Below are 15,218 nucleotides of genomic sequence, written 5' to 3' on the forward strand. Positions count from 1 at the left end.
TGTGTCACTGTATTTCTAATATTGAAGTATAAACAGTGTCTTCTTTCAACTTCTAAAGCAGCTCTGGGAGGGGGGGGGGTCACCGACCCTGTAAACTGTTCTAAATTGATACATTTAGTTGATATATTTATCTTTGTCCCTGCTGAGCAGAATCACTGAGTTTCATTAAAGGCAGGTGTTAGAATTGATACAATAGTTGCTAATACTCCAGAGATGCTGCTAAGAAATGTATCAACTAAATGTTGCAAAATTGTAACAGTTTAGAGTCTCGCCTGAATTACTGAGCTGTCAGACTGAAACACCAGATAGAGTCCTGCACGGAACCATACTTACTCGCTTGGACCCGCTACCCGACCTGCAAGTACCTTATCCGCAACCCGCTGACCATCAAGAAACAGGAAGTGGTCATTGTAAACCAGAAGTGTCATCATTAGAAGTTGACGTGATCAGAAAAAAAGGAGTAAAACTCACTATTGAGAAGACCCGCAACCCAAACCGCAACCCGCAAAACTGCAAATACTCGCTCCCGGAACTTCTATGTGCAACCCGCAGGGTTCCACAGATTTTTGTGGGTAAACCGCGGGTACACGACCCGCTGCAGGACTCTAACACCAGAGGCAGGAATATTCAACTTTAAATTTTGGAAAGACAGTAAAAAATAAATAATTGAAGGTAATTGAAAAAAATCTTTATTTCTGGGGAACAAAACTGAAAAAAGTTTGGAAGGTGAACAACCCATTTAAGGTCCCCCTTTAAAGACCTTGGTCTTTGGGAAAATTGTCCCTGGGCAATCTTCCTAGCTGCTGCTATTGCTCAGAAATGTCTTTTTTCCTTACCATCATTTTTCGATCAGGTTTGCCACCTGGCTGGTAAGAATGAGGCTTGATGCCAATGTTATACTGTACATAAGAGAGATAAAGAAAAGAAAGATAAAGACAAAGAAAGACTAGTATATTTTCTGAATAAGGCAGCGACCCTCATTTCCATTCCCTATGTATTATAAACGTCAGATATTTTAGATCCATTTTTTAAACGATATTCATTGATGGTCTGAACACATGCTTTAAAAGAAAAAAAAACGGGACAGGCATCATTTATTGTAATTGCTCTGCTGGGGCTTTGCCGTCCAGTGCAGTATGGAAAAGGTGGGTGTTGAACTACACTGTGAATGGCAGCCATTTCTGGTATTCCGGAGGGCAAGAGAAAGTGGGCATAAAATAAAAAAAAACAGGGCAAGGACAAGTACCTTTCATGATTATGTCAGTTGTTTTGAAGAACACTGCAGCTGGCCTGCTCAGTCACACTGACACAGGTAGTGGTTTAATTCTGTAGTTGGTAGTGGTTTTCAGGTGACCAGTGGCTGGGTGCTAGGCAAGCCAGGCTTGTTGCTGACTTTCAGCTGATACTGGATGACTGCAAAGCCAAATACCAATAGAAGAGGTATAGAGTCATACTTACATATTTCTTCATTGTCATACGTACAATGCAAACAAATACTTTTAAAAAAACAAACAAACAAAACAAAAACAGTAAGGCTCCTGCAGAATATAGATATAGGTGATAGAGCTGCCAACCAACATTAATCTAAATTATGATAGCAACACAATCACAATGGGAAAAACCTAAGGGTGACGACACACAGCGGCTACTAGTAGTAGCTACTTGTCAAGGCTACAAAATAGACAAAAGTGATAATATAGTATCGTCTATTTTTTCTAGAAGCAGCTACTAGTAGCTCTGTGTGTCTGTACCCTAAGAAGCATTATTCTATTCAAATGGTTGTTTTAATGTAATGTAGTTTAATGTATTGTTGACTGTCTGTGGCCCTCAAGTTTTGTTAAACTATATATATCTGTAATATCTAAATCTCAAGTATAGGACATATTTTAGATACTGAATTAAACCCCAAGCATTCTTATGATGGTTGTAAAGCAAACTAATGTGCACAGTCTAATAGCCAAACATTCAAATAATGCAACAATATCTAAACTGTAACAGCTTTACGACACCCAGCATAACCATAACTGTACATTACTAGTGCTGATCAAATCTAACCTACCACCAGTTGAGGGCATCTCCACAAAAATGGTCAAGGTTTTATGAGAAGGGAGGGGCTTATTTAACAGCTAACTGATGCCAATTTCAGAAGCAATATTTGGCTAATTATCTAGTGCCGGCTGCAGGTTTTATGAAACCCAATCCATTTGAAACAAGCTGGTGATATATGAAAGCTAGTTATAACTATTCATAATATTTTGGGTAGCAACATGTTCAAGATACCAAAACTTCCCCCATAACAATGGGTTGAACTCCAAAACTGTATCCTAATTTTAATTTTCAGACATGATTGCAGATGTTCTTCATGATCAGAACGTTAAAAATCCAGCTTTGTCAGTAAAACAGTTGCCTTTAGGTGTCCATGGCCGAAGGCACGTGTACCAAGAGTTTAGGATACATTTAGGTCCACCTAACAAAAATCCTGGGATTCTGCCAGATCTTTAAAATGAATACTGGAAATGGTGCATCCCCATAAATATCATATAAAGTCAGAAGCAGCCACACTTCATAAAGCAAGGTATTCAGTCAAATCAATATCTGTATTAAAAAAACACAATTTTCTTAATAGTGAATCACATTAATGCACTCATCATTATCTGACAAATGCATTAAAGGGAAATATATCCTCTCTAGATGTTGAGTTTATCTTCCATTTATTTGCCATTAAATAGAAAGTAAAGGTAAAGGGCAAGTTTTATTGTGTGAATAGATCATTCCTTCCCTGTATATTTGGATGTACACATATGAAGGAACCAAATTACTAAATCTGGCAGAAGTAAAGCTAAGAATTCTCCACAAACATTACTGCAACACCACTTAGGGGCAGATTTATGAAAGGTCGAATTGTATTTAACCTACATTAATTTGAGTGTTACCCCAAATTCACTGATTTGAGTTTTTTCCATCTGAATTTATTTTAAATCAGATAATATTCGAGTTGTGAGTTTATTCAAGGTATAAAAAAAACTCACAAAGCTCTAAAATTCGACCTTTGATAAATAATCCCCTTAATCTGTATATTATTTATGTTTTTTTCCATCAGTCTATGAAGACTATATTAGGCTAGATGACCATATGTGAGCAATCTATTAATAAAACACTTTAAAAAATACTTTTAAAAAACGTTTTTTCCTTAAATCATATTTGGATCAAAAGTCATGTCATTTGATAGGTGTTAATATGTTTCTAAGGATAAGTACTCCCTTAAAAAAAAAGGACCCCATTTTTTAAAATTTCCTTTAGCAAACAAATCATATGTAACCCCATCCTTAATTATAGGACAATGCAAATTGATCTGTAAACATTAAGACAATTATTAAAGGGGTGGTTGACCTTTATGGTAACTTCTAGTATGTTACAGAATGGTTAATTCTAAGCAACTTTTCAACTGGCCTTCATTTTTTCTTTTTTTATAGTTTTTTAGATGATTTGCCTTCTTCTGACCCCTTTAATCTTCAAAGTTGCTTTGTGTAGCTAGCAACTTGTTCTGAAAATACAGTACTCCCATTGTGACACAAAATTACCCTCCTCCCATAATGATTCACCTGGACCACCATTATTTTCACTTAATTTTAAATCCACCAGATATGCATGTAATTGCCCCAGGTGTTAATTCCTTTGGGAAGCATCCCATCCTTTCCACTTTTACTTGCCTCTTGGGCTATTAGGGACTTTCTGGATACTACCTATACTGCAGCAAATAAAAATTACAAATTCACTGAACTATTTCAACACTTTTGTAGCAAGTGTCAGTTACACAGGAAAAAAGAACATTTTATAGTTTCATATTTTGCAATCTACATTGACCTTGAAAATTTACAAACCTGTTTGCAAAATCAAAATAAAACATGTCTCATCCCAAATTAACTATTAAGTTACAGGGGGCAATGGGAGTTGTAGTGAAAGAGGGAGGGCATGTTTTACAGCTCTAATAATAATGTTTTGTTTTATTATATTTTGGATGGTCTGTCATGTAGAAGGAAGAATAAAATAATTCTAAATCCCCTGTTAGATAAATAATTCAGCATTGCAAAGAATTGTTTTGCACAAAGAATGACATACTTGTATAAATGTGTTTTGTTTGGGTCTGAGTAGGTGTAACTTACAGCTTGTTGTTAAACTACTTTTCCCAGCATCCCCTCAGAATAACTGCTGGAAACCAATAGCACAGATCTCTGGTTAAGGGCTCTTACTGACGAGCGGCTGAAGCTGCGCTCCCCTGCGTTCCGTTTTTCAGCGTTCAGCCTCAGGGGAGCGCAGGAATAGACGCATTTAGCTTTTTTCAATGGAGCTGTACTCACACAGGCATGTGTAGTTGCCGAACGGAGGAAAAATGCAGCATGTTGCGTCTCAACCTGCGTTCGAGCCTACACGCGCTTCAACTGCTCCTCAGTAAGAGCCCTTACAGTGGCAGTGCTAAACATCACTTGCTGCAGGAACAGTTGCTATAAATAAAAAGCAGGTGGTGTTAAATGATGCAGTAGAATGATCAAGAACAGGTGTATAGAACAATAAGTACAAGGATAAAACCTGTATCGAAGTAAATTAATTGAACAGGTGAGGGTACAATAATTAGGATAAAAACAGCAAATAATAAACAACTGGTTAATGCAAATATGTTCATTTAGGAATTTAAATCATGGGAGTAGGATCAGTGTTAAAAACAGCATTTTTAAAAATAGATTACATATCTACACTCTACATTGCACAACAGTTACAAAAAGAATATGATTCCCCCCTGACATTTCTCTCGTTTACATTTGTCACTAGCTACTTCATGTGGCTACTTACTCTCTCCCTACTCTGGCCTCTGTCACTCCTTTCAGTGGCTCCCTCTCTCCCCTTCCCCTGGCCTCAATCTATTGTCTTGCTGGCCTCTCTCTATTCTTCTTGCCTCATAGAAAGCACAGTGGAAGAGACCAATAGAGGGAGTGGGGTGAACTGGGAGTGGGGGGAAAAAAAGAAGAGAGAAATGGAAATCACTCACTAAAAAGTAGGGGGGAAAAAAAAGACTTCAAGAGTAGATGGAGTGAGTAGCAAACTGAGTAAATATTTTGGAAGGAAACCTGAGGAAGGGTAGATATACAGTAGCAGAGTAGTAAAGTAACATTATTGGGAACCAAACAAGCAGATGGCTATGCTGTTCTTCTTTAATGGACTTGAGAATGGGCTGTGCAACTTGAGGCCCAGGGATTGTGTGAGGCCCTCCAGGGTATTTCATCCAGTTTCCCACCACCATTTGCTTGTTGGAAATCACCTTGCATATCATTATACTATTATCTGAACTGCAAGCATGTGTTATTGTATAATCACCCAATACATGTCGCCCAGACTCATTCCTAAATCTTGGAAACCTAGTGAAACCAAATAATTTGGCCAGGTTATTCCAAAAGCGCAACGATTTGCACTTTTCCTCTTTTTAGTAAAGCAGCACTAAAATCTTAGCATTCTACAATACCTTAGAAAATAGTATACAGACTAATTTTATACCAACCTGAGCCATTCAATTAGAGGGTTCGATTATAAATGATGTATCTTAAATATAAGTTATGCCTCCATATGAGTCCCATGACGCTTTTTAGTATGTAATGGAGTATATTTATCAAAAAGTTAAGTTAGAGATCACCACAGTCCACTCTCCATTCATTTCTATGGGATTTTGGGCGTATTTATCAAAGGATTAACTTTCACCCATTCATAAATACTCTTTTAAAAATCCCATAGAGATTAATGGAGTGGCAGAATTTCACTCTAGGGGACTGTGGTGATCTCTAACTTCACTTTTTGATGAATATACCCCATAGTGTTATCAACACCACCAAGAAAATGGATATCATGATGGATACATACTGGATGGCACCATATATTCCTATTGGCACTAATAGCAATGCCTAACAAGGAATGAAAATAATTAAATAACAGGGGTATCACGTGATCAAAGATGGTCCTACAGAGGATACCTCTGGTGTCATGGATTTTTATAGCTCTGCCTTGTACAGAAGCCCTATTCATATGATTTATAATTTTTTAGCTTAAAGGAGAAGGAAGGTCTTCTTCCCAGGCCCGGATTTGCGGCGAGGCCGCATAGGCCCGGGCCTAGGGCGGCATGCCGCCCAGCCGCAGCGTAGTTTGCGATGTTCTGGTGGAGCACGATGCTTAATGCTCCAGTGAGAAAAGATGCACGAAATTCTACGGGAGGGAGGGGGCGCCGGAGAGCACTGGCCTACGGGCGCCATGAGGAGAAATCCATTCCTGCTTCTTCCACTTAGGGGTGCCAAATGTAAGGCACCCCAAGTGATTGTATTTACTAACCTGAAACCCCAGGCTCGTGATCCAATCGGCAGAAAACTGCACCGGCCTGGGGTTCTTCCAGCGAACACCACGGAGCGATCCTCTTTCAGCTTATAGAAGGAGTATAGAAGGATTATTGGGGAGGGAAGGAGAATTGGAAACAAGATAAACCTGTGTGTAGGGGTGAACTAGGTAACAAAACAGCAGAAGAGGAGCAAGGGAAATGGGTTTATCTGGTGGCAATATTTGGAGTTCTGAATGGAGGCTCCACAGGTACACACGGGATAAATAATTCAAATTTTAAAAATCAAGGAAAACAATTGGTCAAAATGATGTGATTGATTAAACTTTCTCTGTATAATACTTCATGAAAATGATTATGAATAGAATCATTTGAATAGAATGTTTGCCAGATTTATATACAATTACTTTCTGTGCTGCTAGAACGGCCAATATCTGGCAAGGACAAAGACACTGATGCATGGAGTAAAGGAAAGAGCAGCGTCAAAGATGAACATAGGACAAAAAGGTGCTTGAGTTTAGTAAGCATTATAAATTATGTTTGGATATAGGCTGAGCTATAGTTAGAGCAAGGATATCCAGGAGGAAACGGAAGAGGAAATAAGTGATTCTGAGAGCAGGGAGGTTAGCAGGGGCTTCATGTACAGTATTTTCTAAAACAAGGTCGTTTCCTATAAGCTCGCACAAATTCATATATAATATAATAATTTTAATATATATTCATTCTGTATCTTGCCGTGATCCATTGCAAATGCATTCATAATAGAAGTGTTAGAGGTAAAATATACCTAGTTAAGAATGAGGGTGTTTGTGCATGTACACAACATTCCAGCATGTTTGCTTTTATACTAATTATTAAAGGCTTCACATTTGTACCTAAGAACATTTTTTCCTACCCGGTACTTTTGCATAACATTACAGGTTGCTAGGGTCCTAAACCTTCAGCGAATCTATACATAACACTGGCTGCTCAAACACTAGAAAGTTTGAGATTTAGCCAAATAATCAAGAGTTGCTTGTTAAAAAGTGCAAAAAGTACAAATTGACTTGCTTCACACTTTCCACCATATACTGCTGTTAGTACACAGAAGCAAAGAACAGACTTGTTTTTCTGGCATCCAGTCACTGGAGAGATGGAAATGTTTGTAGAGATATATATAGATAGATAGATAGATAGATAGATAGATAGATAGATAGATAGATAGATACAGTATTAAACATTCTGTCGTAGTATTGCAAGATTCAAAATTACTCATTACAACAATCAAATAAGTGACACAGCGCACCAAATCGTTCTGTGCAATTTTTTTGCAATCTATATTTAAAATTTAGGAGCAGATTTATTAAGGTTCGAGTTTTTTTTTTCCACAGAAATTCGAGTTGTATTTTTTGCTTAAAACTCGCATTCTTTGGGTTAAAAAAAAACTTGAATTGTTAAGAGTTTAAAAAAAAAACGAATATTAGAGAATTATTATACCCCACCCCTGGAAATAGCTAGAATCTGAAAACATACCTCCTAAAACCTGTAGAAGTCAATGGCAGAGGTCCCTTGAACCATTTAAAGCGGTTAACAGCCTGCTTGATCTTCGACTTTTTTTCGGGGGGTTTTGCTCAAATGATTCCAGTGGTTCAATTTATTTGCAGAAAACTCGATCAATTCAAGTTTTTGGGTTGCGGGACTCTAACTCGCAGGATCCGGTTTTCATGTTTTTAATTTTTCTTAAATAAGCTACCATTCGAGATTCGAGTTCATTTGAGGTAAAAAAAAGAAAAGAACTAACACTAGGGGGCAGATTTACTAAAGTTCGAGTGAATTTTCGAAGTCCAAAAAGTTTGAATTTCAAAGTAATTTTTTGGATACTCCAACCATCGAATAGGCTACTACGACCTTCGATTAGAATGATTCGAAGTAAAAATCGTTCGATTATTCAACCATTCGATAATCTAAGTAACTTCGACTTCAATACTTCGCCAAATTAAGTCTTTACACATCGACTAAAAATCCTTAGATCGTACGCTAAAATCGTTAGAATCGTTCGATTTTTATTCGACCACATGATTGCCAAATTTGCTGAAAAAACTTTGAATTCAATATTCAAATTCGAAGTTTTTTAATTCGATGGTCGAATTTCGAAGTTTTTTGTATTTCGAAATTTGACCCTTGATGAATCTGCCCCTAGACCTTTGATAATTAACCCCTTTTAATGTGTTCTCATTTTCCCTATACATCCCTATAGCTTTTGTCTTGAATATTGCACTTCTGACATTCATGGTGGCAAAAAGTCACCTGGTATCATTGCCTTAAAGGGGAAGGAAACCTAGTCGGTGCAAACCCCCCACCCCCCCTCCGTTTGTTGCCCACCCTCCCTCCTCCCCCTGGCCTACCCGTCCCGCTGGGCAAATGCCCCTAACTTGTTACTTACCCTTCTGCGCAGGTCCAGTCCAGGGAGTTCACCGACGACATCTTCTTCCACGCGATCTTCTTCCTGCTGTGAACGGCGTTTTGGCGCATGCGCAGTCGGATCATTTTCGCCGGTACGGATCTACTGCGCATGCGCCAAAAGTCACGCGCATGCGCAGTAGATCGTACCGGCAACATGCTCCTACTGCGCATGCGCCGGTCAAAGCAGGAAGAAGATCGCGTGGAAGAAGATGTCGTCGGTGAACTCCCTGGACTGGACCTGCGCAGAAGGGTAAGTAACAAGTTTGGGGCATTTGCCCAGCGGGACGGGTAGGCCAGGGGGGAGGAGGGTGGGTGGGCAATATACGGGAGGGGGGGTGGGGGGTTTGCGCCGACTAGGTTTCCTTCCCCTTTAAGCTGGCCATAGATGTAAAGATTTTTAAAAGATCCGATCGTCATTGTGACACCACGATTATCTCAAAACGATCGTACGAATTGTCCATCAACTAAAAAGACCATTTGCCAGGAAAACAAAGGGTAGCTGCCTACTTGGCCCTGCAAACATAGATAGATTGAACTGGGGCCGATAAAGACTTTTTAACCTGCCCGAACAATTTCCTGACAGATGTCGGCCGAAAAATTGTAAGATGTACGATCGTTTGAATCCCACTAACTTCATGATAATTCCGAAGGATTGGTTGGACTTCGGTAAAATCGTTCGTTCGGCAAGAAAAATCTTTGCGTCTATGGGGAGCTTTAGTTTTGCTATAGAATCAGTGACTCATATAATTAACTAAACACTGTAGGTTGTTATCTGACCCAAAATTAAAGCTACAGTACTGGTAATTATATATTATCCAAACAGTGGTTTTGCAACCTAAAACAGCTCCAGGTAGAGGAAAAGTACTGTACGTGTTCAGAAGTTTCAGTATCCCTTCAGTAACCCTAAAGTGGACCCGTCACCGGACATAAAAATCTGTACAATAAAAGTCATGAAATCCAAATTCTTTTTTTTATTAAAGCATTCATAGCTGTTGTAAACTAAATTAAAAATCTCAGCTGTCAATCAAATATTGGCGACCCTCCTCTATGCCTTAGCAAACAATTACTTTCACTTTCCATTCAGCACTTCCTAGATGTCACTGCTCTACCCACATTCCCCCAGTTCTCTTAACCATTTAATTGTGCAGCCAGGGCTTGGGGATGGACATCAGGTCCCCTATTCTGGTGCACAAACAAGATTCTGACATCATGCAAGGCTTGCCTTAATAACAGTGTCCACAAAATGGCTCCTGCCTGCTTGCTATAATTATGAGTTCCCAGACTGATGGAAACACGATTCAAATAATGTATACAGTGTAATTAAAGTTAATTCTGCTTGACTAACATAATAAAATAGGATTTGGAGTAATTTTCCCCTTTAAGGAAATTTGAATGACATTTAAAGGGATACAGCAGTCACATATTAAAGTGATTATTTCATATTGTGCATTTAAGAATAGGTTTGAGATGTATGAGGAGTGCATTTCCTAGAATTCATGTTTCTGATTCCTTTCTGGCAAACAATCCCAGCCCAAGCCCAGGCCATCTTGCTTTATGGCAGGGATTATAGATAGACACAGAGAATAACAGCAAGTAACACGCAGGATATTGTAGACAGCAGGATACATGTCTTTATTAAAAGGCCTATTCATTTAAAAGATTGTTCTAAGAGGTCTTTGTCTTGTTTTGACAGTTGGAAGGAGAGTGATATTCTGAGACAATATCTAATTGGTCTTTATTTATTATTTGTATTTTTAAGCTTTTTATTCAAAGCCAGAAAAGAACCTATTACCTGTTTTTACATTGTCATAAACTTTGGGACACTATTGTAAAATGACTAGCCATTAGCAACAATGCTTTTTTTTTTTTACCATAATATATGAATTCATCAAATGTCAATGCATCTCTAATAGCACTGAAGCTACAGATTTATAAATGTTTTTTTAAATAGGCAATATGCAGAAAAAGTAAACCTGCCACCATTAGCTCTAAACATCAGTTCTTCAGATCTAGAAGCTGATCAGCATTTCAAATCATGTAGCAGATTTGCACATTATAAGAACGCTTGAAACGACCAGTGCTTGGAATTAGCTATAGAACAATAGCCAGCAGGGTAAACAAGTATTTCACAGTACTGGTTTGAAGCGTGAAATATTATTTTAATGAGACGGTGACACATTTGCAGGTGATTATCAATCTGGATTTGCAAATGAGACAAATAAAAGAAATGACTATTTTTTAATGTCCTTTTCCAAATAAGCCCATAGGACAAACAGAGCAGCAGACATTGCTATATGGATTGTCGGTGGCCACAAATATTGTACATCTTAGGAAAGGAATAAACAGAACGTAACAGTGCAGTAAAGCAGTAATTTATTAATACTGCAGCACTTTGCCTTAAACTCTTTCACATCCAGGGGTTGAATGTAATCTCACACCAAAAGAAAACTAAAAGAAATTTATAATCCAAAATATATAATGGCACCTCCTTTTTATCAAGGTTATAACACAATGTTAAAATGTATGTATTTGAATGCATTGTTTTAACATTTATTTTGGATTCCAATGACCCTCATTCATAGCCAAAATGAAGACCTCGGCAAACGAGTAGATCTTCACGTATGGCCAGTTTAAGTTAACAATCTGATCTCAGCCCAAAATATGGAAAAAACGTCTCCCACAATTGTAAATGTATAAAATGGGATATTTTAGGCTTTGTCCCAATCTGTCATGGCACCCCCAACAGTGGAGGATTAATGCATAGGCTTAACTAGGCTATAGCCTAGGAGTCTGGTGTGATCAGGGGCCCATCTAGCTATTTTAAAATTATTATTTCTCTTTCTTAATCTTTTAATATTTATTTATATTTTTTCTTGTGTCCAGATGGGTGCACCTGGCAGAAGGCGGCAGGTCATGCTAGTAACATGTGCACAGAGCTTTCTACGTTGAGTTGGGTTCGGGTGGCCAGTGGAGTGGAGTAGCCTAGGGGCCTCACTTCTCATTAATCTGTACTGCACCCCAAATACTCAAAGTCAAAGCCTGGACACATCCCATACAACACCCAATGTCTGGTAAGCCTATTTCTTCACAGGTTTGCAAATGGGAATTGTCCCTTCTATATCAAAACAAATGAGGTATGGGAAAGGGCTGCTAATAATATAAACATTAAGGTCAGGTAGGGATCTGATTCTTCATCTGCCAATGCTGTAAACTCATTTTCCTCCTCACAAGCCAAGTTCACCTTCATACCTATGATACCTATCATACCTGTGCCAGTTGTGTACATTTACCCTTCACGCTGGACTGGGAGTAGTGCAAGTGCTAGTATGCACTTTTCAGCTTTCAAATGGGGGTCACTGCACCCACCGAAAAACAAATTCTCTTTAAGGCTACGCATTTATAGTTACTGCTAATTTTTATTACTCCTCTTTCAATTCATATTCCAATCTCTTATTTAAATCAGTGCATCCAATTTGGACCCTAGCAACCAGATTCCTGCAATTGCAAACTGGAGAGCTACTGAATAAAAAGCTAAATAACACAAATAATACAAAATTAAAACCCATTGCAAATTATATCAGAATATCAATCTCTACATCACACTAAAAATGAATTTAAAGGTGAACAACCCCTTTAACAATCTATTACACATTATATTAATTGATCCAATCAACTCAGACACAAAATATATCAATATGTGGCACACTACAACCAGATCCATATGTCTCATATCAATGTATACTATGTAGTGTGCATGGATTCATCCAATAGGTGTGACTGTCAGAGAGACTGCTTAAGTCAAACTGGATATAAGGGGATATAAAACAAGTATTTTTAAACACATTTAGCACAAGGCTTTCCATTTTATATGTAATACGCTGGGTTTTAATTGCAGTTCCTCTTGATTAGTTACAATAGGACTTTGTCCACAAAACAATATTATAAACTGGGGTAAATATGGAGAAATACACTTCTTACAAACTCAGAATCAGAACTGCTGCCATTGCAGAATGAAAAAAAAAAACAGAGTAGCACCTAAAGGTTAAATGTGGGTTGATTAAAGAAGGAATGGAAGAAAGAAAGAAAAACAAGAACTGACATTCTTCTGAGCTTTCTGAATTTCCCACTGAATCATGATTCATGGTCCAGATGAGTTAACCTGGACAGTAACATCTATAAATTAGTTGACATAGAGACATATGTGGGTGGGGGCTGCCAAGCACCCAGACCCCCGAATTTACAAAATTCTTAACCATTCTCAGTTGGTAATTATGCTCTGCCATGACAGAATTGATACAATGTAAATCGCTAATAATTCATTCCGCAAGAGTTTTGCTAACCTAGATATTGATGTGAAATACAGAAAGGTAACTATATACATTCACTGCAATGATTCACAATCACCATTATATATGATATATAAAATTTACTTTTTTTTTTTAATTAACATGCGTAAAGTAATCACACTACTTTTTTGGAAAGTGTTAGGTGAACAGCACATGGGTAATTTTCTCCAATAATGTAAATATGTCAGTGGAAATTGATAAATTTTGGGCTAAAGTAACAACGTTCATAGAACAAACTCTATACCTGCCAAAGGTGCGATCACCAGAGGCATTTCTCCTGGGTCTGGTGGAACATATAGTGCCAGACAAGCACAGGCACTATTGTGACTTTTGTACTTCTATGCTAGAAAAACCATTATTCTGTCATGGAAACTACCCAACCCACCTACCCTGAAAAGATGGAAATCTTTGATAAATGAGGCCCTCCCATTTTATAAATTGACCTATTTGAGTTGAGGCTGTCCAGACAAATTTGACAAAGTCTGGGGCCTGTGGGCAGACACCATGGACTACAGCACAAAATAACAGATAAAATAGCACCCAGGACAGGAACGTCTGAGTAAACTACACGGCCTCTCCCCCCCCCCCCCTATTTGTTGTGTATTTGTTATAAGTTAAAAAAAAGGTTTATTCATTCATACACTCTGCTTTGTTGGAGTAATGCAAAAAAGATGGTTCAATCTCAAGTATAAAAAAAGGAATGTTGTATTGTGCCCATTGGCAAATACCTTGTTGTACAAAACAAAAAAATAAAAACCTTTTTTTTTAAAAAAAATATGTCAGTGGAGAAAACCCAATTGACTGCCTGCAGACTCTTGTATGTGGGTACAATGACATACAATGGGATAGACCAGTCAGTTGATAAACAGAGCGGATTTTGACGCATAAAAGCTTAAGTATGCATTTTTGCACCGAAATCTGCTCGATGTATGTGCTGATCCCATACCTTTCAGTGCACAAACATACAGGGGGCAGAAGGCAGAGAAAAAAGTTTTCTCTACATCAGAATTCATAAAAGTTATTCAAATGGTGACTACCAACACTTATAAAGGGATGGAAATTATCCTAATCAAACAGTGAAACCTTACTAAACAACTTAAGTTTCAGTGTTATCTGAACGAAATAAACTATGCTGAATTCAAAATTTCTTTAAATTTAGTTATTTTTAACAAATGCTGCAAGGATTTATAAAAATGACTGTTGCTCCATAGAAAACATTTTTTTTTTGTTACAAGATATAGGGATGATGATGCTATGGAGGTGAAAAAATTATTTGCAGTTTTAAGATTTCACCACTCTAAAATAAGGCACCACTTTAACAAAGGATTCCTCCAGAATATGCACTGCAGGTATCAAATAAATCATTATTGATCTCCAAGATTTTTTTCATGTGACCCACTTTAAGCAAATACAGGTAAGGAACCTGTTACCCAGAATGCTCGGTAAGTGGGGTTTTCCAGGTTTGTAATTTGGATCTCCAATTTAAAAAGAATTTAGGCATTTAATAAACCCAATAGGTTTTGCTTCCATTAAGGATGAATTGTATCCTAATTGGGATCAAGTACAAGGCACAGTACTGTACTGTTTTATTATTACAGAGAAAAAGTTCATCATTTAAGTTGACTCTGTAGGAGATGGCCTAATCTGAGCTTTCTGGATAATGGGTTTCTGGATAATGGATCCCAACCCTGTACTATATAAATGACTTGCTTCTGACCACTAGCTTTTGTACTATAGCCTATAGTACTAATTTTAAATGTCTCATTACTAGCAAGTTCAGATGTATGATGCAGATGTAGTGGTTTCTGTGCAAATACATGTTTTTTACTGCACCAATTAGTAATGCATAAGTGTTTGCTGTTAAGTTTTTGACATTATGAAAGGCCTACTGTAATACAGTTACATTTTAAGCTGGGAGTAGTATGGCATAATACTTTTTTTTATTTCTGGCACAAAACCATCTTCCAAGGTACCAAGTAACTACTGGGACAGATAGATATTTTGGACTGGTAAAAGACTGTCTGTAGACCAAGGGACAATCATACTGTTGTAAATAAAAG

The sequence above is a fragment of the Xenopus laevis genome, chromosome 7L, assembly GCF_017654675.1.
Source record: "Xenopus laevis strain J_2021 chromosome 7L, Xenopus_laevis_v10.1, whole genome shotgun sequence".
NCBI lineage: Eukaryota > Metazoa > Chordata > Amphibia > Anura > Pipidae > Xenopus > Xenopus laevis.